Genomic DNA, 24,956 nt, shown 5'->3' on the forward strand with positions numbered 1-24,956 from the left:
TAGCCTCCAGAACCATGAGAAAATAAACTACTGTTGTTTCAGCCACCCAGCCTGGGGTACTTTGTCATGACAGCTCAGGCAGACTAATACAGATGAGTCTAAGCAGAGGACAGATTCTGACAGGAAAACAAGTTTTTCCAAAGAGTTTGAAATTGGTCTAGAGCAGAGCTTTCTGATTGGTGTCAAGGAGCCTAACTATTACACATGGTACTAGTACATGCTTGGAAAATAAACCAGGTGCTGTTGGTGTCTAGACATGCCTCCTTGCCCCTCAGGCCCACTAGCCAACTCCCAGCAAGCAGTACCTACATCTCTAACCTGAGAACTTTCTTTGGTCTAACGCCTACTTTGCCACCTGCACTGCAGATTGGAAGTGCCAGGAAGTGTATGGCCTTGGAGCGGCCATCTACAGATGACTGACAAGGATTGGGATATACATACCCCAGCTCCCTCCTCCTTGGGTCTCAGGTAACTCAGTCGCCATAATCTCCTCAGACTGAAGAAGCCACCACAGCTGGGATGATGGGTAAATGGCTGTGGTTGTGTTGTTCACTCCATTTCAGGTTTGTCAGGGACTCCTCCAGCACAGAGAGCTTGCTCTGGGTCGCCTTCTTGTTGGGAGATTTCAAAGTCAAGCTCTGTGACTTGTTTCCCTGTGGTTTAACCATGTCCCTGGTGCATGTTTTCCTCTGACTCTTGGAAGGTCTAAGCTCCAGACACTCACAGTGGGAATGCCTTAGTCAGCTGGGAAATTGTGGAAATTTCACCAGAGCGAAATGCCACAGCCTGGGTGACTGAAACACAAGTTTATTTTCTCACAGTTCTAGAAGCTGGAAATCCAAGTTTAATGTTCCTGCTGAGTTCGGGTTCTGATGAGAATCCTCTTTCTGGCTTGCAGATGGCTGTTTTCTCACTAAGTCCTCACAAGGCCTTTCTTTGGGACACATATGGAAGTGAAAAGAGTGAGAAAGCTCTCTGTGTCTCTTCTTACAAGGACACAAATCCTATTGGACCAGGGCCTCACCCTTATGACCTCATTTAGCCTTAATTACACTATGAAGGCTCTATCTCCAGATTCATCCACACTGAGGGCTGGGGCTTCAAATCATGAATTTTGAGGGGGGTACAAACGTTCAGTCCATGACAGGTAATGAGCTTTTAAAAACCTGCTTATTGCAGTTTTCTCTTTCTTGTCTAACTTCACCCCTATGTGTTTCCTAGGAATAGATCCAAAATAAATTACTTATACTAAATATTTGTCTCAGGGTCTGCTTCTGAAGAATCCTAAACTAAGAAAAGCTGAATCCTGCATGCCCTCCTAGGAATATCATAGCACTTGGTAGCATATCAAAGGCTGTAAGAAATCCTCCATAAAGAAACATTTCTTTGAATCTAACCCAGAGTTTTATAAGCTTTCTTCTCACGGAAACCTTTCTTTATCTCCCTTGGAATGTTCTTGAACATTCCCAGAATTTACCTGGAAATGCTGTTATGGGGTTGGTGAAAGTCAGAAATGCATGTAGTTTGTTTATTTTATGACTGTTGCTGGATGAGCAGGGTGCGGTTGGGATAGACCCACAGGACACCAAAGTCCTTTTAGGTTGAGGAATGTATCTGAGGGAAGAGGTCAGGGTCTGCACTGGGCAGCACTAGCCATCAGCATTGATAATTCATTCAGAGGAGCCTGGGTAGCTCAGTTGCTTGGGTGTCCAACTCTTGATTTCAGCTCAGGTCATGATCTCAAGGTTGGGAGATCAAGCCCCAAGTCAGGCTCCACGCTCAACCCAGAGTCAGCTTCAGATTCTCTCTCCCTCTGCCCATCCCCCTCCTCACTCTAAAATAAATAAATAAATAAATACTTAAGAAAATAATTCCTTCAAAGGCATTGAGCTAGAAGCTCCTCAAGAGGGCTAAAAGACCCTCAAGGCCATGACTTCCATCACAGGGCTCACAGTAGTGAGGGAGAAAGAAGAGCAGGCAGCAATTTCAGCAGTCACCTGCTGTTATCAGCATCATAACTGCTCCCCCTGACTCTTGGGAACGTTAAGCATGGAAAAGAGAAGGGGTCACATATCTGCCTTGAGCTGAGCCCCCAGATGCTTCTGAGGTGCTTCAGCTCTGGTCTTTGGTCATGGGACAATGCTTTATTCATCCATTGTCAGATTTATTAGAATTTCAGTCAACTACCTCTGCGGCCACTAAAAATGTCTCCTTCATTTCCCCTGAGATGAATCAGATTAAATGATGTTGAAATAATATCTTCAGCCCAACAATGAATTGTACATATTCATATTCCAACTCTTTAAAAGTGTTATTTATGGGCTAATATTCTTCCCATTAAAATTAAATGGCATGAAATTTGAATTAGCTCAATTGAATTCATTTCCTTCTCTAACTTATTTATCCATGACTCAGAGAAGCGCAGGCAAAGGCCATCTTGGTTTTGTTCAGCAAGACACAGTTAGCTCCATGCTCCCTAATTTGGACTTTGAAAGTACCCCTGGGCCTGGAGGGAGTGAAAAAACCCCATCTACCACCCTGAGTCTACTTAGCTTGGAAACAGGGATAAAAATGGTATCAGTTTCATAGGGTTTGTATTTTAAAATTGAATTAATTAATGCACATGAAACTCTTAGAGCAGAGCCTGGCACGGGATAGGTTCTCATGAAGTTTGAGTACTTACTAGTCCTCTTACTACTTACTAGTTACTTCATAGTAAGATACTGTTTTTTCATTTCTGAGAATTTCCTTCCATTCAGGCACAAGGATAAGTACCCAAGGATTGGACTGGGAGCCAAGGGACCCTAACCTAACCCGGGGATAAGCTAGCCCTCATCCTTTTGTGTGAGTCTTAAACTTTCCAGTTCATAAGAGCAGCAATGCCTTTCCAGGTTTGGGGAGGTGCTAGGCACAGCTGACATTCTGGGGTGTGATCTGGGCTAGGGAGCTTGATTTTCTACCCCAGCACACTGATGCTTGTTTAGGACCCCAAGATACAAAAAAAAAAAAAAAAAAAAAATGAGCTGACAGATTTTCACATAATACACTTGTTTGAAGGTCTCAAAGGCAAGGTCTCTGCTGTCTTTCTGTGGTTCAGCCCAGCCCTTGAGTCACCCATATTTCTGGTAACCCTGGACTGATAGGAGGGTTCATTGTCCAGGATGGGTGTAAAGAAGTCAGGAGGTCTCACCTCCTGCTCCTGAAAGAGCAGAACGTTTTCACCTTTCTCTGCTGACACCCATGAGGTTCCAGACCCTTTGAAAATGCCAGGTCATTTCAGACCTAAGGGTTGTAGGCACAGCAATTTACTCCTAGAATATTGCAACTGGAAGGAATCATGGAGACCACCACTTCAACTGCCTTAAGTCACAGAAGAGGAAAGGATTCATTCCTCATTCCCCTCTGCATTCTCTTCACTGCACACGCCTTTGGCTTGATTATGTACTACTGAGTGCTGATCCCTCATTACTCCTGATGTAAATTCTATGGTACCTAAAGGAAGGGGAAGTTTTAAATTAACCTCAACCAACCAGAATGGCTGCCACTCTAGAATTCTCAATGAGAAAGTGGGGTTTTTCACTGAGCTTTTTGAAGAATGAGTCAAATGACAAAGATAACATGACCTTTAGTTTTCAAAATAAATAAATCCCTGTGCATTTTAAAGGTTTATCCATACTCAGCCAGTTCTTTGTTGAGAATCACTAATCTGGGGCAAGGGTGGGGGTTTTCAAATCGCCCTTGCAATCCATTAGTGGATCATGAAATCAGTGAACAGAATTTCTTAGAAAATAATACCTGGATTAAGCTAATATGTACGAGAGCTCAAGAATACTTCCCCAAGGGGTGTCTGGCTGGCTCAGCCAGTAGAGCATGTGACTCATGATCTCAAGGTCATGCGTTCAAGCCCCACATTGAGTGCAGAGATTACTTAAATTAAATCCATTATCATCATTTCTCAGACAAAGACACACAGGTCCACATGGAATAATCGTCCTGCTCCCACTCACCAGCTGAGTCTTAGGAAAAAGCAGAATTTGTCCTGAGCTCACTGACCCAGGGTGTTCTCTGCTATGTGCCTGGCTTTCTCCAAGTTACCATTAAAGCAGAGCTGTCTCCTCGGGTCCCCACGAGATTCTATCCTTACTAAAAAATTGGATTTTGTTTAGCAAATAGTATTTATTTTTGCAGGAAAGTGGGCTAACCCATTTTATATTATTTTTTAAAAGGTTATATTTATTTATTTGAGAGAGGGATAGATAGTGAGAGAGAAAGAGAGCGCCTGAGCAGGGGAAGGTGCAGAGGGAGAAGACTTCCCAATGAGCAGAGAGCCCAACACATGCTCAATCCCAGGACCCTGGGATCGTCATCTGAGCCAAAGGCAGGTGCTTAACCGACTGAGCCACCCAGGTGCCCCCATGGACTAACCCGTTTTAAAAAGATTTATTGTGAGGTTTGAAATAAAAGAGGTTTTCTGGTGGATATTTTTGTCAATTAGGAATGATTGTATCTATTAGAACACTCCCATCTCATTTTCTGAGAATTCTAGTTGACTATTCATTTTCATGGCTTCCTGTCCCCCTACCCCAACCCGTCCCACCCCCATTCTTTAGCCTTATGTTGAGTACACATGTGAACTTGAATCTGTTTCAGAATTGCCTGAGTGGAGGGAGTATTACTATTACCCTGCTGCTCTGGGAGAGGTCCCAATGAAGCCTAGGAGTTAGAGGGACTCATGTTTTAATCTAGTTTTGGGGAAGCATTCTTACATAGATATACCACATTTTGTTTATCGCTTCTATTTTTTTTTTTAATTTAGGTTATCTCTACACCCAATGTGGGGCTCAAACTCACATTATTGACCAGTTAGATGGGTTAGCCTCCCCAACTTAGCTCAGCAAATTATGATGTATTTTGACCTTTGGAGTAAAACATACCTGAGTTCACATCTCAGCTCTACCACAAACTGACAACCTTGGAAACTTTTGTAATCTCATCAAGTCTCAATATTTCCATCATTCATCCGACAAATATTTCTTGAGAGCCTAACAGGTGCCAGGAATTGTGCTAGGGGAAAGAGCAGAGCAAAACAGTACCTGCTTTCATGGAGTTAAAAATATATGGGAGGGTGCCTGGGTGGCTCAGTGGGTTAAAGCCTCTGCTTTCGGCTCAGGTCATGATCCCAGGGTCCTGGGATCAAGCCCCGCATTGGGCTCTCTGCTCCGCAGGGAGCCTGCTTCCTCCCCTCTCTCTCTCTGCCTGCCTCTGCCTACTTGTGATTTCTCTCTCTCTCTGTCAAGTTAAAAAAAAATATATATATATATATGTATATATGGGAAAAGAGATACATTGTACAAATAGTTATTTAATTATAATTGGAGTGAATCATCAAAGAAATATTATAGGGTTAATAAAATGGAAATATTCAATATCATAGGCTTATTCAATAAAGTAATACTATAGAGTTAATCAATAAAAAACATTTTTTTAAAAGATTTTATTTATTTATTTATTTGACAGGCAGAGATCACAAGCAGGCAGAGAGGCAGGCAGAGAGAGAGAGGGAAGCAGGCTCCCTGCTGAGCAGAGAACCTGATGCGGGGCTCGATCCCAGGACCCCGAGATCATGACCTGAGCTGAGGGCAGCAGCTCAACCCACTGAGCCACCCAGGTGCCCATCAATAAAAAATATTTTAAGATTCTTTGAAACCAGGAAAACCTAATCGATTAACATAGGGAGGACAAGAGAAACCACTTTGAGGAAGTGATTTTTTGAGGCCATCCCTGAAGAAGGTGATCCAGAGGGGTGGAGGTGGCAGTGGGGGGAAAAGGTTCTATGTGGAGGATAGCACATACAAAGGGCCAGAGTCCACTCAGGTCACAGAGCATAAGGTGCATGCCAAGAAGGGGAGAAAGTCAAGGCAGCCTATTGACTGGAGCTGGAGGAAGCATATGGTGAGAGGTGGAATCTGAGGGCTTTCAGGAACATGGAAACAATACCTACCTGGTAGGGCTGCTGTGAAAATTAATGAGCTAAGGTGTCCAATATACCTAAACTGCTTAGAACACAAAAAATGAATAACATTACTAAGGGAACCTTTACTAATTTACAAAGTATAGTTGGAAGCCCTTATTTTGGAACACACCAAAATTTCTGTCACCAGGTTTTCTCCCCCAGAGAATCAGAAAATAGCATGAGCATCACCTGCTTGGGCCCCAAACCCAGGAAGCACCCCTGCTTCCTCTTTTCCTTACAGCTCACATTGAATCCACAGCTCTACCTCCAACAGACACCTGCAACCACTCCACCTTGCCCACCTCCACTACTGGTGTCCTAATGTCCATTCCAGACTTGGGGTGAGTTTCCTGGGAAACTATCTAAGATGGGGGTTTGCATGTTGGACAGTTATTGGAATCAACACATGCAAGGTTGGGGCAAGGAAAGGAGGCCTGGACAGAGGGAGCCCTGAGGTTCAGTTCTACCAGAAACCTCCGTCAATCCCAAGGGGAAGTTCTGGATGGCTCCGGATTGCCCCAGATCGAGGGGAGAAGACCTGGTCTTTGCACACTACTCTTCAGGGACCAATCACTGGCTGCAGGCTGGCCTTCCAGGAGGCAGCTCCCCAAGAAGAACTCAACCGGGGGTCATGGGCAGCCAGCTGGAAAGGATGAATGTTCTGGCCAAAAGGGGTACATCTGCCTCCTCTAGAAAGTGATATCCCAGGAAGGCCAGCAAGTTGTCTGTTCACCAATATATCCCCAGGGTCTAGAATAGTAGGTGCTAAGTAAATATATGTCTAGTGGAAGCCAATTATTAGTTTATAATTCAACCAATTATTTTGAGAAGTGGGAGTGGGATATGAGCTTCTCATAGTATTACTGGTGGGATTTTCAAAGGAAAGAGCACAAGAGAAGACAGAAAACAGAGGACATTTTTTTAAAAAAGTATTTTGTTATTTTTTTTATTTGACAGAGAGAGAGAGATCACAAGTAGGCAGAGAGGCAGGCAGGAAGCAGGCTCCCCGCTAAGCAGAGAGCCCGATGCGGGGCTCGATCCCAGGACCCTGAGATCATGACCTGAGCTGAAGCCAGAGGCTTTAACCCACTGAGCCACCCAGGCGCCCCCAGAGGACATATTTTTAAGGTGAAAACCCATGTGGTGTTATTACTTTCACAGATACCGTATAAAGGATTATAGAGTTACTGTAAAACAGTGATCTCCACTGTGGATCTCAGCCCCAGGGATTCTGATTTTGTTCGACTGAAGGGCAGGCCTGGGCATTCGGGTTTTAAAAATCTCCCAGGTGATTCTGTGGGGCCAAGGTTGAGAAACAGCGTCGGAAAAGGTGGAAAGGGTTTGACAGTTGCATTTGACCCAGCGGAGACTCCACCAAGGAATAATTGTGTGCATTGTGAACCCTCACTCCTGTGCACAACAATGGAGTGGATGCCGACGCTGGGGCCAGAGGTATCAATAGGGCCAAGAAATCAGGGTGCACAGGCATTTGAGAGAAACTTGACCTTCATGGAATTTAACAATTTGCCAACAGCTGTGACCAAAGACCCCCTGGTTCATTTGACAATGGTGCCTGCTTTTATTTATCATGAAGAGAGTGGAGGGGGGGAAATAAAAACCCTAAAGAAAAAAAAAATCCCAAAGAAAACCAGTTGCACCTGTTTCTATAAATGATAACTGTCCTAGTTTTCTTACAGCTGAGATTCACTTGGTGTCCCTCTTTCAAAGTCATTCCTGCTGTAAATTCAGAATGTTTACACACAAAAGCAAACTGGATGAGCCTGTTTTGAAGGTTTTCTTCGTGGAGGGGATTGCTCCCATTTGTTGTTGTTGTTCTTCTTCTTGATTTTTAACTTTAGGTGTATGTGAACCCCTGGTTCTGTCATTTGGGTCTCCCATTAGTACCTGAAGCAGAAAGCATTTCTGCCACCCAGGAGCTATCTTCGTTTGCATTAGCCATTCTTTGCTTACTGTGGTAGAAATACAGAATCCAACATGGGCCATTTTATCAGTTTGTAAGTGTGTGGTTCAGGAGCAGCGTGAGTACTCACTTTGTTGGGAGGCTGTCCCTCCCCGCCCACTTCCAGAACCCCTTCATCTTCTGAATAGAAACCCCGCACCCATGAAACCACAGCTCCCTATTATTTCCTTGTCCCCTCCCTGGCCCCTGGCGGCCAGTTTTACTCTTTGTCTCTGGGAATGTGACTGCTCAGGGTTCCTCTTGTGAGTGGAACCATACAGTATTAGTCCTTTGGGGTCTGGCTTATTTATATGTCCCCAAGGCTCATTATGTTGTAACGTGTCAGATTTTCCACCCCTCGCCTTTTTTTGTTTTAGGAGCTCGTTTTCGTTTTTATTTTTAACTATGGTAAGATACACATAAGTTTTACCATCTGAACCTTCTTTGAGTGTGCAGTTCACTAGTGTGAAGTATATTCCTCTTGTGCAGGGCATCTCTGAACTCTCCCATCTTGCAAAGCTGAAACTCCATCCCGATTCAGCCACAGCTCCTGCTCCCTGCTCCCGCCTGCCCCTGGCGGCCACCATTGGAATTGCTGTCTTCGGGAATCGACAACTTTGGATACCCCATGTAAGAGGAACCATATGCTCTTTGTCTTTCTAGGACTTGCGTATTTCACTTAGCATCATGTCCTCCAGGTTCATTCATGTCTTAGCGGGGTCGGAACTTCCTTCCTCTTTCGGGCTGAGTAATGTTCGATTGCATGCATATACCATGTTTGGTTGATCTGCTCACGTGTCAGTGGACACCTGGGTTGCTTCCCCACTTTGACTCTTGTGAATAATGCTGTTTATTTGGTTGCACAAAGAGATTACTAATTTCTGAGTGAATTGCCTGAGGCCTGGAGCCACGGCCCACCGCTGAGGACACCAGAGTAGTATAAGATGGACACCTGTTGTTGGAAATATCCGATGACATCCTGAGGGATGGTGTTCTGAAGATTTTCTCTCCTGGTGTAAACAGAGGAGGGTATGTAACTTCAAGCTCCTTCAGAAAGTCGTCTGCAACCGGAACGGAGCTCTCATGCAGCCTTATGAGATCGGTTGCTTAGGAACCGTTGGCTAATCCCTCATTGATTTAACCAATAAATGAGGGATGAGGCGGCAGCAGCACCTGGAATTTTAGTGTTAGCTCATCAAACCCCGAGGCCCTATATTTTTTAGTAAGTCGCTCAGGTTGTGGCTGCGAAGCTGTGTTAAGACAGAAATCTATTTTCTAAGAAGCCTTCAAACCAAGTCCAGGCCACTTGTCTCTGTGCCAGAATATTCTCTGTGCACAAAGGAGATTGCAACTACCGGATTCTCAAGTGAAAACTAGTTTGGTGGTTAGACCTGAGGTACTTAAGAATGATAAGACTGGGGGAGGACAAGGGGAAAATTCCGACATCAGACCAATAACATGAACAAAGGAAGACATAAGCAGAAGGGAAAAAGAAGATTTAGCAACTGATTTTTATGGGACAAGACGAAACAATTGGGAATACAAGTTCATGACGCATTCTCTACAATCCCAAAGTCCAAAAACTGAGGGTTTTTTTTTTTTTTCTTTCTTCCTCTCATTTTGTGGAAAACCTGACCTAAAATGGTCTGAGGCAAAATAAGATCTTTCTTCATTCTTTGTAGGGTGACTGTTCAGAGTCTTTGCCACAGAACTGTTAATGAGTTTAACTCATTAACATGAGGTACTATCCTAGCCCCTGGGGCTGTGACATAAAATACGATATTTGCACTATATTACCTTCTCCCAAACTGAACATTTCTGAAGCCTGAAACACATTCGGCCTTGAAGGTTTTGAGTGAGAGGCTGTGGATCTGTTCAGCATACCCAAGAGGCAGAAAAAAACATAGCTACCGAAAATGACCGAAAAGGAGGACCTCAGATTGCTTTCAGCATGTTATTTTATCTGCATGGTTCTCTCCTTGGGAAATGAAACAACCTAGTGATAATTAGATGCACTCCTTTGCTTGTTTTCTGGATGAAAAGGGTTCAGAGGCATGTTATTTTCCTGTGGCACGGAGAACCGAGCCGAAGTGTGGAACAAGGGGAATGACAAAGGAAACGGAGCTGAGCCCCGGGGTCCGTCAGTGTGTGGCCCCGCAGGGACAAACTGGGGTCCCCTCCGCCCCGCTGCACAGGTGCAGTTTGCAGCGTAGGGCGCAGGCCTGGGTGTGAGCATGCACACACGTACATCTGGAGCTGACAGCTGGAGGCCAGGTGAGTCCTTCCTGTCAGGATGAAAACAAAGTAGAGGGTAAGGAGGTGGAGGGTGGGAGAGAGAAGGGAAGACCAATGACTTTCTGACTTCCGGTGAGACAAAAAAATGACGAAGCCCAACAGAGCAAAAGATAAGCGCCGAGTACGCACGCACCTGCTGGTTGCTGTTTATGACCCCCGGCAAACACCTGAAGCCAACTTAGAGCATCGCCCAACAGAGGCTCCACACACACAGTCATCGGGCTTCAGCACAGTCTCTGCTGTCTACATCAATTTCAGATGACAAACCAGCACATCGCTTGTCGCAGGACCCATGCTCAAGTTTCTAGCTGAGGGAAAGGAATGCCGAGAGCTCTTGGTTCTGAAGGAAAGTTCTAGACTCGTCGATGCAGTTAAAATAGGACCAGGTCAATCCAACAACTGCCAACCGCAGGCTTGATGAGGAGGCTGGAGTTTCCCTGAGAAGAAGTCTTCGGAAGGAACTCCTGGACACAGAGTACAGTGGGGGCTCTGCTCCACGACAGAGCTGAGTGGAGAGAGCGCTTCCTCTGCCCGCCTTCCCTGCTACCTCAGGCCACAGGGAGGTTGAGGGAGCCTCCACAGAAGGCTTCACAGAGACTGAGGTTAGCTCTCAGCAGCTCACTTTGTTGCCAAATGCTCATTGAGCTGGGGAGACAACACTCAGGCCTGGCCCATGCTGCTACCAGAGCAGACAGTTCTGGAGAGAGTGTATTGGGTGTCCCTGGATGTGTGGGGTACACCTGAGCAGGGAGACTGTAACCAGCCAAGAGAGGGGAGAGAAGACACCCATGGGAGCTGGCCACCCAGGACAGATGGCAGGGCAAGAAACGTCCCCACAGAGGGAAATGGGGCCCATGTCATCCTAAAGGATCCTGCCCAGGAGAGGTTTTTAGCCAAGAGGCTGTAGGTGTTATCAGAAATGCAAGACTAGGGGCGGCTGGGTGGCTCAGTGGGTTAAAGCCTCTGCCTTCAGCTCAGGTCATGATCCCAGTGTTCTGGGATCGAGCCCCGCATCGGGCTTTCTGCTCAGCAGGGAGCCAGCTTCCCCCTCTCTCTCTGCCTGCCTTTCTGCCTACTTGTGATCTCTGTCAAATAAATACACAAAATCTTTAAGAAAAAAAAAGAAGAAGAAGAAGAAGTGCAGGACTAGAAGATTGGTCAAAACAGACCAGCCCTGGAGTATGGCTCACGAAAGGGAAAGCAAGGATTTGAAAGTCTTTTAAAACAGAAGGCCCAGGGCACCTGGGTAGCTCAGTCAGTGAAGCGTCTGCCTTTGACTCAGGGTCATGATCTCAGGGTCCTGGGATCGAGCCCCGCATCAGGCTCTCTGCTCAGTGGGGAGCCTGCTTCTCCATCTCCCTGCGGCATTGCCTACTTGTGTTCTTTCTCTCTGTGTGTCAAATAAATAAATAAAATCTTTTAGAAAATTAAATTAAATAAAACAGAAGGCCTACGGGGAGGGCTCTTTGCCTCTGTCCCTGTGCCCCTGCTCCTTCCCGTACCAAACATGGAGGCAGAGGGTGGGGGAGGGGCCGAAGTGAAAAACCAGACCCGGATTCCTCCTCTTTCCTCACCTTCTGGTTCCCTGGGCTGCAGGCTGGGCCCAAACAGTAAGGGAGCAGAGGTTGCTGGTCGTGCCGGCTGAAATCTGTCCATCTAATGGTCTTTCCTGGCTGGGACACAGTGTGCTAGATCAATGATTCACTTTTTTTCCTCAATCCTGGAAAATTCTCTCTCTCCTCTCCGGCTGTAATTCTGATGCGGTGTCTCATCCCTCTCTCTTATCACCTCTTTAATATCTCCGACATCCTTTCGTTCCAGGTAATCAGGTACAAACCTTCATTTATGGTTCTTCTTCCAACTGTCTAATCCCCTATTTGACCCTTCCGTTACGTTTTTATTGGAACTCTTATGGTATTTTTCTCATTTCTAGAATTTTGATTTTTAAAATTTCACCTTACTCTTCCTAATCATGTCTTGCTGATAATCTTCATGGCTGAATTTTTTTATTTCTTGTATCACCGATCCGTAGCAAGTCTGTCTTCTCCGACAACTCCCATGGCCACTGCCCCTGGCCGTCTATATCTGCTGTCCCTTGTTTCCACTCACTCTGACTCACAGTGCCTTGCTCTCTTGGATTTGGTTACCTCGGACCATGAGGCCACTGCTTGATCTTAATCTGTGTGGATATTGTGGGTTTACAACCCGGACGGGGAGTGCGGACTCTCTCCTGCAGAGAGCACTTGCTTTGTCTTCTGCCAGAAGACAGGGAGCATCACTCATTGTTTTCAGCTCTTGTGGGGAGGATAGGCTCATTGCGGGAGGGGGTGCGGGGGGGTGGTCTCTTTCCTGACCTCTGTCTGGCTCCATTTCTCCATAACATTGCTGTTACCAGCAATTCCCTACAGACAAGCCGTACCCCCAACCTCCCCACCCCCCTGCCCCTGCCGCAGAATCCCCTACCCAGCTAGTTGTTGCTCTGTGAGCCCAGCAGTGTGTCCACTGCTGTGTCTTTTCCAGGCTTTGTCGTCTGGTAGGGGGATGGTTCCTTGTAGCTCCTAGGCTCTAGTCCCCACATTTATAATGATAAAGAAGTATTTTAAACATATGGATACATCTTAGCACAAATTCCTCCAGACAAAACCATGGTACTCTTGTCTTTGCTATTGATGGTCACTGCTATTTCGTGTGACTGGGGGCAAGTGGCTTGTCTTTGAAGCCAGAGGTTTCTCATCTGTAAGTGGGGATGTAGATACCCACTCGCTAGAGTAATAAAATGGCTAGAGTAAAGCTGTTGGCTCGATGCCTGGTGCCCATTTCCCTACAGATGGAACCCCGTTTCTGGTCATACGTTTGCCACTGTTGGCGAAGATATAAGGCTTAAAAATCTGTGAGGACTTAAAAAAAAAATCCAAATTACAATTAATCTCATCTAACAGATTTGTGCAGCAAAGAATTGTATTTCTCAAGAAAAGTATTCACACTGGCCGGTGGAAAATGAACCACGGGCGTGGAAGCATGACTCTCTTAAAAACTATGCAAAGTCTAAAAAAAACAAAGAAAAAACAAGAAACAAAAAAACCCCATAAAACCAAAACTATGAAAAGTCTAGCGTGATGGAGCAGGAAGCAGGGCTGAGGAAAGTAGGGCGTGAGTCTCAAGACAGGGCTGGGCGTGAATGTCACCAGAGAAGTTTCAGGATTGTTACCCCCGGCTGCACATTCCTTAGTCTCTGTCACGTGTGCTGTGCTGTCCACCCCCAACCCCAGCCAGACCCCCCACCTCAGTGTTGCCAGAGCATGGGTGCCAGCAGGTTGGGTCAGGAACCAGGACCCAAAGCAGACCCCAGGGGGGCTCTTAGGATAAGCATGGCCCTGGGTAGCTTTGGGATCACGTGGACATGAAGAACGAGGAATGTCGAGATAGCCCAGGTCCCCAGTCCCGCCTTCCCAAGGTCAGCAGTATGGGGAAGAGATCCCAGAGCATCTGGTTTCCAGGCCGGTGTTCTCTGCCCTGCTTATGTGTCCCGTGGTGGTGGGGTCCACTCTGACCACCAAGGTGCGGAGCTCTGCAGGTGCAGCTCCCACTAGGGGCAAAGCCGCAGGATGGGTGCACAGGCTCACTGGTTCTCTGTGCCCAGCCCACACCCCCTGCCTTGCTCTGCCAGCCCTGTGACCTTGGCCTCACTATGTGTGGAGTCCTGGGAAATGGTGTCATGACCTGGAAAGGGCTTGCTGTGCCTCATAACACTCAGTAAAACTGCTGCTGGGAAAATCTCCCATTGCCCCAGAGGATTTCAAAGCCTTCAGTGCAACATCAAGGTGTTTTATTCTGACCCGAAGCCCATTTAATTAATTCCTTGGGGAAGCTAAGTATCCCATTGAGTGCAGGGAACACATAGAAAACCTGGGCTGAAGTGGCCAGCTGGCAAGGAGGTTGGAGCTGTGAGTCAGCTTGGGGGCTCTTGGGTTGACAGTGATTAAGGTCCCATGGTGCAATTTACATATTCCCACAACTGGGCCCAAGTCCCTGTCAGAGAGTTACCCACATGACTTGGGGGGAGGTGAAAGGACTCAGAAACCCCAAAACTGATGAATTCTCTCTGTTGTCCAAGCACATCCACATCGAGTATGAATAACTCAGTTCCAGAATGAAGGTCTGAGTATTGACAATAAATGTGAGACCAAAACCATCATATGGATTTTAAGTATCGCCAGTGGGTTTTTTTTTTCTATCAGAAAGAAAATGTGTGAGCATATCTGGAAATACAACTTTCTTGCATTAGGACAGATGCGCGGGAAACTTCAGCTCTTTTAACAGAGGGTCAGCGCTCTGGCTTTCCCAAATTTGCATATGTAGAGGCCAGAAAAGTAGAAATCTTGGGAATTAAAAATGCAAGAGTCAGCCACTTAAAAGCATTTCTCTAAACAGCTGGATTTTCGCTGATTTGGGGTATATTAGGACGGTTCGGCTTTTCATTTACTGTTGGTTGCCTAAAACATGAAGTCTTCTTTTTCTTATGAAGCCTCTTTAAACTAATTTTCTGAGGATGATTCTAAAAGCCTTGTTCCCAAATGTTGAGGGAAAAGCACCCACCAAGGTGGTTATTCTGTAGAAAACAGGTTCCTTAGGTACATACCATGGCACGTTCAATTTGATTCATTAAGTAGATACGAGAGGATGTTGGACATGAGGGATGCCACGTAGAGGGTCCCTGTCCTCCAGAAGCTCATTACGTGGTGGAGGAGCCAAGCATAAAGCAAACGAGCAAACAAGGATTGCAAGTGAGAAGTGCAATGAAGGAAGTGCAGAGTGCTGGGTGGCTCAGTCGGTTAGGCAGAGTGCTGGGTGGCTCAGTCGGTTAGGCAACTGCCTTCAGCTCAGGTCATGATCCCAGGATCCTGAGATCGAGCCCTGCATTGGGCTCCCTGCTCAGTGGGGAGCCTGCTTCACTCTCTGCCTTCCTCTTCCTTTGCTTGTGCTTGCTTTCTCTCAAATAAATGGAATCCCCCCCAAAAAAAGAATAGAAGCGTAATAAATCCACAGCCCTACTTTTTGTTATCTGCTCTCCCGGTGCAGAGCAATGACATGGGTAGTAGGACAGGCTATGTGTGGAGGTGGGACAGAAAGTCCTAGTTGAGAAGCTCTGCACAGGAGTTCAGGACCTAAACTGGCTAGCAGAGGCAAGTTCATACTGCAGCAGGTGTGGCCTAGGTCTCCAATGTGTTATGGAGAGGGTGTTTCCTACCCTCCTCGGGCTTCTGTGTTGTCTGTTCACTCCCACACTTTGTGCTGGCGACTGTGCTCCTTTAGGTTGCCGGGACTAAGAAAACCCTTAGGCTGCTCCCAAGTGATATGTTCCCTTATTAGGGTAAAAGACAGGTTAAAGGAAATATCAAGGCCATGCAGTGGCCAGGAGTTGGCAGGTGCTGCTCAGCACCTGACAGGAGCCTGGTGGTCACTCCTCTCAGGTCTGGGGTATATGGGCACCCCAGTAGTTGGCTTCAGGGAACAGGCACCCATGGCTCCCTACCCAGGCCTCATCTCCACCGTGACCCGGCCATGCTGTCACTGCCACTAGCCAGCTCCACTCCACCTCACAGCTCTCATGTACTCCCATATCTCTGTGCTCTGTCCCTGCATTGCCCTCTCAGCCCCTCTATATCTTTTAAGATCCTACCTTATAGATCCTACCCCAGCTGGGGTACCCCTCATCCGGTATACAGAATTGGCTTGGGACAGAGTTTTGGGGGATCAGTCTCACCTCTGAGCAGGAGTCCAGGTCAAGTGCCCAGAGCCCCTGCTCCCGCCAGCAGTGCCTTTCTGTGAACTAGAAGCAGACGCCCTGTCAGGGAAAATGATTATAGAAAAGACTGTCTCTGAGTGGGTGGATTCAAAAAAGGGGTTCTTGCACTCTGGCTGGTGGAATGGCTTTTTGCAGCTGAGTGTGGCCTGGATCACAGTGCCTATTTCCCCCCTGAGCCAGGGGTCCCGACCAAAGCATACCCACATGGTCACACGCAGAAACCCTCAGGTATGCATCCTCTGTCCAACCGGCTCAACTCCCCTGAAGAGTGGTCAGGTGGTGCAAAGGCCTCTAGGCAAAGAACCATGCCGAGAGCTGTGGCAACAGCAGGAACCCGAGTCTTCCCAACCTAGGCTGTGGACTTGGTGACCATGGAAGCGTATCCTCCTCAAGGGAAGCGAGACGGCAGTGGACGGAGCCAAGCAGTACCAGACACAGCGTGACTCACTGATAAATTAATTAGCACCTCGGTTTCTGGTTTTTTGTTTTCTTTTTTTTTTTTTCTGCAGTGGGAATGCAGTTTCCATTCCCTAGTAATGGAAAAAGATATCTTTCCTCTTCCCCTGGACCTTTGGGTTTCAGAGTTGTGGGCTCCTCTGCCCTAGGGGAAGGTGACAGCTTTTTTCTGATCTAAGCTGTCACTTTCCCCTAGGAAGTGGGGGTAGGTGGCCCCCCAAATCATCTCTAACCCCAAACGGCACAACTCTTTATATGAACTACCAAGGCTAATAAGAATTACATAGCCGAGAAGAGCAGAAGGTGGGAGGGGAAAGGGCGAACGTGTTTAGTAGAGGAGACAGGTTTGTACAGTTTGGGGGAGGAGTAGAGCCCTGCCCTGTGCTTCCAGCAGCGCCTGGGGTGCAGGACCTCTGTTGGCGGAGGCCGCGGAGATGCCCGGCACCTTCATCCTGGGAACCATAGCGAGAGTTTGTCTGCATGGCCAAGCTGGGGTTGGGGGTGGGGGGCGCTGATCCCACTAGCAGAGCGGTCCACTTCCAAATGGCCTACGCTGGGTAAGACACAAAGCACAGGCCACCGTGAACTGACTGGCAGCTTTGCTATAGAAAAGAGACCACATGTGGATTTGCAGGTAGGTTGTTCGGGTTTATTTTAAACCGTAGAGAATGCCTTCCTCTGGCAACGATTGGAAACTTTTATAGCAACTGAAAAGCCAGAAGCCAAAAGAGCTATAATTTACAAGCAATCTATTTTGCTATTTTGCGTGTGTGCATGTGTGTGTGTGTGTGTGTGTGTGTGTTCAAATAGGTTGGAACAAATGTTTTCAAGTGTCTGTGCCTCTCTCTTATTATGTTTTTGACTTTTAGACAAGGACAGATGGCTGGCATTTTGGGTCATGCAGATCCAAATTCCTTTTAGAATCAAGTGATAGACACAGCTTAGCCTTCTCTAGATGGAAACAGACTGCAAGGCATGCAAGAATTCTGACATCCCTGCTTAATTTTTTTATGTGTGAGTACTAGAGTGACCCCAGAGATGGGTGGCCCTCCATGGCATCACATGGGGACCCATGACAATGACATAAAATCTGGCTCCACGTTGTCACTCACTCTCAATAGGTGAGTGGTCACTTGGAGCCAACTATGGCTTGATTTTTAAAAAAAGAAATGGAGCATTTCCTGCCCCTTGGGAGTCACAAGGCAATTCATACCTGCTATACCTACTTCTCTACCACCAGCTCCTGGGTCCACACAGCATCGTGTCTTGCCCGAACCACTCCAAGCCCCCCCCCATATGCAGTGCCCTCAATACATTCTCCACACTGTGGCCAGAGGGAACTTTTCAGGTTCAAATGTGATCCTCTCATCAACCCTGTGCTCCAATCTACTGTCCTTTTCCACGGCTTCCCATGCTTCTGGGCATGAAACCCCTAATGCTTAAAGGGGCTTACTGGCTCCTACCTACCTCCTTCATTTTGCTTCACAACCCACCTCATTCTTGGGACTCCATCCATAGCTTTCTTCCTTCCTCTTGAAAACACCACAATTCCTCCCACCTTGAGACATTTGCACACATCATCCCTCCTATCTAATGCACACCCCTCTTTCAGGTCTTTGGTCCCACCCCGCTTCCCTGGGCAATCTTTTCTGAACCTCCTGGACTGGGTCGGATCCCGGATTTATCCAACACTCATGTGAGATGTACCCTTGCTTCATACATGTGTCACAGCCCTAAATCTACATTGGTGATATGGTTTCATTAATGTCCTTCCGCATGGACTCTAAATGCCACATACTACGGGGACCTCTATGAACATTCAGACCTCTGTTATTTTGCTCACTGCTACATCTTCAATGCCTTGTGCTGATGCTAGAAGAAGCAGGTCATCCAAACTTTGTCAAATGAATGAATGAATACACATAGAACTATGAGTCATTTATCAACAGGCGACCCATGAGGCACTGCCAAGGAAACTTTGGATCCTTTGGTCTGGAAACAAAAGAAAGCTATATGATCTCTAAGGACCTGTCAGGCCATAAAATTCTATGACAATGAGGGAGGATTTCTAGACAAACGACCAAAAAAAGAGAACACAAAAGAAACAAGCATTCACTAAGGAAGACCACAGAAAACATGGCTAAATGGTACTATTTTCTCCCCGAGCTTTTTGTAGGGATTTCCTTCTTATCCACCGAGGTCGAGGAGTATATCTTTTTATCTTTATATTCCCAGTGTTCCGCATCTCCCATGCGGCACGTAGTAGGCACTCAGATATGTGTTGAATGGAAAGAGCAGTTCATCACTTAGAGAGGTATGAACATGGTGACACTATTCTCCATTATTAAATCAGATTTCACATTAATAATTGATTGTGGTCGTTGAATTCCTGTATTATGATTTTCTTAACTATTCAGCAACGTTCAGGGTTTGTATTAACCTTCCAGCCTCTTTCATGTAATTGAATGTAATGGCTAGAAAGGGTTTGTGATAACAAGGTTAGGAAGATTCCATGCCCTCAATTTGATTGTCTGCTGTTCTGATGTGTAGCATGGGTGGGTTTGCCCATCTCGGGGCAGCAGACACTTGATTCCCTGCACTGCCTGTCTGCTTAGCTCCTTCCTGCTCCCTTTGGTTCCTTCCCCGCAGCTCACCTCCTGTCCTGGTGGAAGTCACAGATTGCGGCAACCACTTCCGGTTAGAAACACAGAGAAGCTCCGGAAGCTACCAGATCTGCTTCCGTGAAAATATATTGATTTTCAACCCAAGGACTTTCATCAACTGTTCAGAAATGCTTATCACTATTTTCTGGGTGGCTCTTTCAAAGAGTTTAGTAGGGTTTATTTAACTGATTTGTTACCCAGAGACCCAGAGCAAGGGGTCTGAATTTACAAAGGGTCCATGTGCTAACTTCTGGTTCCTTAAGTGAGCCCTCTCTCCAGGCCTTTGCTCATGCTGTTCTTTCCTCCTGGGATTCCTCTCTCTTGCTCTCTCCCTGCCTGGATAAGCTCAGCTCATCCTTGGGTTCTCAGCTTAGACTGTCCTTCCTTCTAGGAGGCTTCTTGGACCCTGTAAGCCTGAGTGAGGTGCTGCTCCTTTGAGCTTCCAGCACCTGTGGTTTCCCTCAGAATAGTTTTCCCATACACCATGTTTCCTCATTTCTATCCTCCATTCCACCTAAAGCTGAATGAAGGCAGGGACTGTGTCTTAGCTATTGCCAAGTTCCCAGGACCTGAAATAATACCTGGTTGATGAACAGGTTCACTGACCCTGGGAATAAGGTCCCTGAAATACAGAGAATGGGTCGAGCTTGGCTTTTTCCTTGGGTCCAGGGGTCTGGCACTAGGCTGGAGTCGAGGGTTAGCCCAGAGTTCTCCCTACAGGTATACACAAGTGGCGTTTTTGCTTATTGTTTCATTATGATAATTATATTCTTTCATCAATAACAAGTTTAAAAAATCTTGCCATATACCTTTGTTTAAAAAAATATTTATTTATTTATTTGAGAGAGAGAAAGAGAGAGCAGGGTGGGAGGGGCAGGGGGACAGGGAGAGAGAATCTCTAGCAGACATCGTGCTGAGCCAGATTCTGGGCTCGATCTTACAACCTGGAGATCATGACCTGAGCTGAAACCAAGAGGTGACCACCCAACGGACAGCAGAACTCAGGTGCCCCCCAATTTAGCCATGTACCTCGATGACCAGGTAACTGCTTATTCTTGCTCATCATAGCAAAAACAACACATACAGTCAATGATGAAAACACAGAAACCCTTCAGCTATAAAATGGCGTATCAGTTTTGATTAAGGTAACCTTCTACAAGGATCACATTTCTTACTAGTCATAACTAGATTTTTCCAAGAAGAGTAATTTGTGCAGTTGCTGTTTAAGTCTATTTTAAGAGTTAAATTATGTAAAAACCTCGTGTGTTTTCAAAAAACATTAGCCATCCACATTCAGTGTTTCAGGAAAACTCAGCTGCAGCAGTAGATCTCGTTGTGGAAGGACTCAGAGTACTCCAGTATGGCTAGATCTGCTATGGGTCCAAATGCCTTTTTGGCTCACCACAGGCTGCTAATACTTTCAATTCAACTAACTTGCTTGGAGGGTCGAGATCATTTTCATAGTTTGAAAAGGAAAGACATTTCTGTTCTTCTTCACATAGACTGATCGGGTCCTCACCTTCCAGGAGAATTACTCTTCTCATGATTCTGCCAACGGCACTGGCGTGTGGACAGGGTAGCTGGAGGAAAAAGTAGCTCCCGGAGAAAGCGTTGATCGGGACACTGGTCCTGTGTTAGCATCCTTCTGCTTGTCACGACACAGGATGTAGACTGTTTCTAACAGTGTCCTCGCCCTTTCAACGTCAAGAGATGGGGACAGTATGCATTTCGTTTTTTTGCATAAATGATTTTGGGTTGTTTGTAAAAACTTTTGCAAATCAGGATGTGCTTTGTTCACAAGCACACAAACACGAGGTGGGCACCCTGGTGGGCAAACCCACTGCGTTCTGGGGTCCAGAGGACTATCTTATTCCTAGGATTTCTTCCAGGAATTCTATCCATTTTATCACTGAGGAGGGTTGGGAGGTTTTCACTGTAACCAGTAGAGCATCCAGGGAAATAAATTCACAACTTGCTCTTCTGGTCTAGAGAATGTTGTCATGGCCCCATTGCCCTTAAGGAAAACTGACCTGTGAAAATCCAAATAAAAGAATGGGGTTTGGACTACTGGAAATGAGCCTTTGCTTCTTCTGAAATTCTCCTGAATTTCCAGTGCATTTTTGTGTCGTGATTGCAAATAATGAGCCTCATCATTCCCAGGGGAACAGGTTGTGAGTACAGGCCTCTGTGTGCAAGGACAGGACCAGACACCAGGTTGTCAAGGTCTGGAAACTCCATCTCTGCTCTCTAGGGCTGGCCATGTTCATATGTACTGCAGAGAGCCATGGAGGGATTGGAAAATGTGAAGATCAAATGGGAGAAGGAAGCTCCCATTACAGGAAAACAGAGTGAGGGGGTGGGGGGCTGGCCTCAGTACCTCAGCTCCATCCCTGCACCAGGTCCTCCCCTGGGTGCCCTTCTTGATGCCAGATTCCTACCTACCCTCTGATGTTAATAAAAATGCCATTCCTCAGACATCCATCCTGATGACAGCCCCAGACCTAAACTAGGTCCCCTTACTGGTCCCCATAGTGTCCACCTATCCTGGAGTTGTGCTGGGTTGAGGGAACCCTGGGCAGTGTGACTGCTCCTGGGATCGACCTTCCTGGAATGTGTCTTGCATCCTTTCATTCATTCCACCATTGTTTGCAATGCTCTAATTTTCTCCCAGGGAATTTACTGTCCAGAGGTGCCTTTCACCACCCTCCCCAAGCCTGGCTAACACTGCCTTGTCCTTTGAGACAGACCTTTAGGCAGCCACATCTGTCTTTATCCCTGCTCTTTGTCACCCCACTTAGCAAAATGAAGCATAATTATAGTCTTCTGTGTATGTCTGTCTACCATCCCCCTCCTGTGAACTCCAGTATGGTAACCCAAGACCAACCACAAAGTAGGTGTCCTGCTATTATTCTTGGATGAATGAGATCACTTAGTCAAAGTTCTTTTGGATCCAATGAGAGCATGAAATGTAAGAATGGATAGTTTCTTAATCATGGTCATGGCTAGTTTGTTGCAGAATTCAGACTACAGGGTTATTCCCATGTCTTCTCCGCTGTGTCTGTTGGTAGTTAATTTCAGCATGTTTTAGTGTAACACTGTTTAAAGAGAGGCTTTAAACATTATAGAAATATAATATAAATATAAAGCAGACTGTGAGGAGGGTCCAAGCAAAGATTCATAATATGGATTTTTTCTGAGCCCTGAAACTAGCCCTACAGATCTGAGAACAGAATGTTATTCAGGGTTAGTAACTTGAGTGTGAATAAAAGAATGCAGAACAACCTTTTTGTCAAATTGTGAAGCGAGGCTGTGAGAAGGGGAGCATTCATTCAGTTCATTTCTTCACTAGCTCCTAGTTTTAGATTCAGTGAATGTCTATGTCAAGCCCGAGTTAGGCACTCACAGTCCAGGGACAGATAATTTAAGTATGTGTGTAAGATCTGTGAGCAATAAGAGATGCCCTGAGCACACAGAAGGGGCAGTCACTATTTTTGAATAAATAAAATCAATTGGAGAATCAGCTGGAGACCAGGATGCTTTTAGGGGCAAGTGGGTGGTTACGAAGCTGGGCAGATAAGTGGAGACTAGTGCAGGAAAGTCCTTAATGCCACTGGTGACCTTTTGCAGCTCATGCTGAACTCTGGTGACTTGGGGAAACTCCGTCACTCCACTCTGCTCCTAAAAGGCTCTAATGCTAGAGGATAGTGGCTCATTCTGTGTGTGGGCACCTGCGTACCCATCCGTGTATACGCGTGTGTGCACAGGGAGGGAGAAGGGAAGAAGGCAGGGCAAGAAAGCCAATTCTCTCCTAGCACTTTTTTACTCTTCCCATTAATTAAATGCTCCTATGCAGAGACTCACAAAATCATGTCATGCTGCAGAAGAACAATTAAATGGCCGAATGGTCCTCGATGCATATCCTTCATTAGCCAGCACCTGTCGTGCTTGAGTGTAATTCAGAGGGACTGAAACGGGCCTCGTGCAAGATAGTCGTTCCATAATGTTCATACTTTTAAAACACGTCTGTGGACTTCCCGAACATTTGCTCCTTGCTTTACGTAACTTCTTTCCTTAAAAAAATGTGTACATGCTAAAAAAAAAAAATGTGTACATGCTTAGAAACTATTGTTAAGTGGAAGCTTGTGACAGAAGTCACCATAAAGCCTGGACTTACTGAGGCAGACAAGGCCACGACATTCCCAAAATTTGCTCTTTCCAACTGTTCTGCTTCAAGGAGACAGTGTGTGCTCTGCGCTGGTCTTTCATACCTGTTGTGTTTTCCTTTGCTTTTATTTTCCCAGACCCAGAATGTACAATGTAATTTCTTTTAAAATCCTGAAAAGTTTGATTTTTAAATTGGAACAAAGTTTTCAGACATTGATTTCATAGCTTTCTGGCAAAGATTACTTAGATTTTTATGTCCCTGTGATTCTATCATCAAATAGTTTTTATTGTAGTTGTTGCTGTTGTTTTTTCTGAAGCTCTGAATGTGAATGCTCTGGGTTTGTCTTTCCCTTTCAGAGCCAGACAAAATATTTGCTGCCCTCCCTGCTCAACTGCAGCTCCATGCTTGCCCCATGTTCTCAGGCTTTCCTGGGCAAGAGGCACCTGCAACTCGGGTATCATTTTGACTTTGATCCCCCTGCTGAGCTGGTTTGCCCCATTTTCTCCTTCATTTTGCCCTGAACTGTGAAAGTTGCTTGGTCTCCTGCACTTAAAAAGTCCCATTAACATATGGTCTGTTGGTGCAGCAAATTTTATTACAGGTTTGGAGATAATGGAGAATTATAATAAATAAAACAAGTTAAACAACCAAACCAATGAAACAAGAAGAACACAACCCGAACCAGGAAACATTTTAAAACTCAGCCCCCTCATTTGTTGGGAGCTGCCTGTTCCATCCACAAGGGCTGTCTCTCACACCCCCTAACTAGACACATTTGCTCTTTCCCTTTAGATAACTTTCCCCCTTGTCTTCTGAAAGGATCAGAGCCCCCACTCACTTCCATGTGAGGGGACAACTGAATACCCCTGTTAAGGATTCTACACCCGATTCCAATGCATGTGGGGCCCTCCCCCAGCATCCCCTCAAGCAATTCTCTGGCACTAGCCAGGTGTTCTAGAAATCAACTTAATCCAGACACTATCTATCTGGAGACAACATCAGAGCCCACAGGTTAAGGGCTCAGTCCCACAGGTCTCTCATCCACTCAGATGTCAATTGCACAAGGTTGTTACCTAAATCAGAGATTCCCACCACCCCCTCTTGGGCTCACAGGACTCAGGAACCAAGTTTACTCTCTAGATCATTGGTTTATTACAAAGTATATTAAAGGATATGAAAAAGCCTGCAGAAGAGAGCCACAGGGCAAGGTATGTGGGAAGGGAGTTGGCATTTCCATGACCTTCTAGTATAAACAATACCCCAAATCTCCATGTGTTCACCAACCCTGAAACTACCCAAACCCTGTCCTTTGGGGGATTTATGGAGGCTTTGTTACATAGGCGCACTTGGTGAAATCATGGGCCATTGGCCATGGACTCAACGGCACCTTTCCCTCCCCCAGAACTGGGGTGGTACTGAAATTTCCAACCCTCTAAACAGACCGTTGATTTTCCTGACAACACTCCCCATCCTTAGGCATAGTCCCAAAGTGTCTTCATTAGCATAACAAAGACATCCTTGCCGCTCTCGATGCTTGAGAAATTCCAAGGATTTTAGGAGCTCTATGCCAGAAACAGGGGCCTGGAGAAAGACTAAAC

At 46.1% G+C, this 24,956-nt stretch overlaps 1 long non-coding RNA gene across 3 annotated transcripts in view; it reads left to right on the forward strand.

Moving 5' to 3' along the window:
* Positions 1-8,122: 8,122 nt before the first annotated feature.
* Positions 8,123-24,956, forward strand: part of LOC116573990 — a 43,412-nt gene continuing 26,578 nt past the window's right edge. For all 3 annotated transcript variants that reach the window (XR_004279095.1, XR_004279093.1, XR_004279094.1), the window contains exon 1: positions 8,123-8,603. This is a non-coding gene — a long non-coding RNA (uncharacterized LOC116573990). The remainder of the gene's footprint in view (positions 8,604-24,956) is intronic.

This window comes from Mustela erminea, chromosome 15 (assembly GCF_009829155.1).
Source record: "Mustela erminea isolate mMusErm1 chromosome 15, mMusErm1.Pri, whole genome shotgun sequence".
Lineage (NCBI taxonomy): Eukaryota > Metazoa > Chordata > Mammalia > Carnivora > Mustelidae > Mustela > Mustela erminea.